This window comes from Miscanthus floridulus, chromosome 3, assembly GCF_019320115.1.
Source record: "Miscanthus floridulus cultivar M001 chromosome 3, ASM1932011v1, whole genome shotgun sequence".
In the NCBI taxonomy this organism is placed as follows: Eukaryota; Viridiplantae; Streptophyta; class Magnoliopsida; order Poales; family Poaceae; genus Miscanthus; species Miscanthus floridulus.
In genome coordinates, this window is record NC_089582.1 from 30,089,798 (window position 1) to 30,092,330 (window position 2,533).

Sequence of the window (2,533 nt, forward strand, 5' to 3'; positions counted from 1 at the left end):
TGCGTGCTTGTTTTTCTTCTGTCCTTACGCCTTGTTTGTCTTTGCCTCTTTTTGCTCAGTCTTTCTCTCGTGATCATTCTGGCTTCTTTTTCTCATCTGAAAATGAGAGAAAGTTGTCTTCTGAGGTGGACACTCTGAAAGCCGATCTCAACCTTCTCCGGGCTGAGTTGGAGACAGAGCGTCAAATGCACCAAAAGGAGGAGAAAACCCTTCGTGCCCGGGTAGTGGAGACGGAGAAGCAGAGAGATGCCGCGGTGGAGTCTACGAAGAATGAATGCAAAGGTGCCGTGGGTTCTACCTGTTTCTTCTTGTATTTTGACTTCTTTTTTTTGCTGACTTGTTCTTGGGTGTCTTGTCTAGTTCTCCAAGTTGAGAAGCAGAAGCTCTCGGAGAGTATCGATGAAATGAAGGCTCTTGTCTGCTCTAGTCATAATAAGGCTGAGGAGGTAATTACTCATGCTGAGGAAGAACTCGACCTTGCTAAGCTGATTAGGCACGGAGCTAACAGGGATCTTGTGCATGCCCAAAAAACTATTGAAGGCTTGTTCGGGAAGCTGGCGACGGCTACTAAAAATTGGAACGTTTTGTGGAAATCTTTTCATTCAGTAGCTGATGTTCTCCGGACTCCAGCGGATGACGGGCAATCTTGGGCGCAGTTCATTCCCTGGATTCTGACTCGTTTCCAAGAGTTCGCGAAGAAGTGTGCTCAAGTATGTACCAAGAATGTGCTGGCCCAGGTCCGGGTCCTTGCTCCAGAGGCACCTCTGTCCAAGATAGCGGAGGAAGCTGAAAGCCAAGAATACCTTAACGCCGTTGAGAGGATGGAGCTTGAGGTCGAAGGTTTAGCCAGTAGGGTTGTAGATAGTCTAAATATTGACATTTCCCTTCCTGATGACAATGCCTGATCCGATTGACCAGCCCCTTGTAATATTACACTCCTCTTTAAATGAAGATTCTTTATTTTCGTTGATGTATTCTTTACCTGGGTGTGGTCGAAGTTACTTGACTTGCTGAGTACTTTGTCCCGTTTTCATCTCTGCTCCGCAAAACAACTCTATGCGTTATCCTGACGAGACCCCTCAATTTGTCGAGTACCTTTCTTTTCTTCCTCTTTTGTGATCTGTCGAGTGCTTTGTCCACGCTATGACTTGTTAGATGTAAATCTTTGTGTTGACAACCTTTTGTCCGCGCTATGTAAAAATGACTCGGCATAGAATGTTGCCTTGATGAACTTCGGCATCCGAATGCTTTTTTGAGTGGCGCTTGTGCTTTTCTGAGGAAAAAGTATTCCTATCTGGATGTAGCCCCCGAGCCTCTTGCTTTTCGGAACGAAGAGCTGGAGGGTCTTTTGAAATTCAATTTTGGTCAACTAGTTTTAGGTGTTAGCTTTTAGCTACCCTCATCGGTGTGCTCAAGCGTCTTTTCAGGCCATTTTGCTTTTTGTTTCGGGTGTTAGCTTTTAGCTACCCTCATCGGCGGGCTCAAGCGTGTTTTCAGCTATTTTGCTCTTGGCCGGGATGCTCAGGCATGTTTTCAGCCATTTTGCTTTTTGTTTCGGGTGTTAGCTTTTAGCTACCCTCATCGGCGGGCTCAAGCGTGTTTTCAGCTATTTTGCTCTCGGCCGGGATGCTTAGGCATGTTTTCAGCCATTTTGCTTTTTGTTTCGGGTGTTAGCTTTTAGCTACCCTCATCGGCGGGCTCAAGCGTGTTTTCAGCTATTTTGCTCTCGGCCGGGATGCTTAGGCATGTTTTCAGCCATTTTGCTTTCTTTAGGGGTCCTACTTGATCCAGCCCCTAGCAGGAAAAAGGCCAAGCGGGTGGGATGCAGATAAGATTATGAGCTGGTACATGGGCTTGTCTTGCAAACATTTGGCAACCTTTGCATTTTCTAACAAGTTCTTCTGCGTCTTTCAAAGCGGTTGGCCAGTAGAATCCGGTGCGAAATGCTTTGCCAACCAGTGTCCTTGAGGCGGCATGATTTCCATAGCAACCTGAGTGTATTTCGTCTAGGATCTCTTTGCCTTCTTCAAATGAGACACATTTTAGGAGTACTCCTGATGATGCTGCTCTTCTGTAAAGTCTATCTCCTACTAGAACGTAGTTTTTGCTTCTACGAACAACTTGGGTAGCTTTTGCTTTATCTGCTGGCAATTTATTTTCTTTGATATAGTCGATGAAAACTTGGCTCCATGAAGTGTTAATTACCAAGATCTGAACGCTTTTAGCCTGAATTTCATGTGTTGTTTCACCGGGTTGTTTGATAGAGGGAACTGATAGCTCTTCTATGAATACGCCGGGTGGAACCTTCGCTCTGTCTGATCCGAGCTTGGCAAGGACATCTGCTGCAATGTTGGAATCATGTAGGATGTGTAAAATTTCTAATCCTTGGAAATGTTTTTCAAGTTTCCGTATTTTAGCACAGTAGGCACCCATGTTTTCTTTGGTGCAATCCCAATCTTTGTTCACTTGGTTGATGACTACTGCTGAATCACCATATACGAGTAATCTTTTTGTTCCGAGGGTAATTGCCACT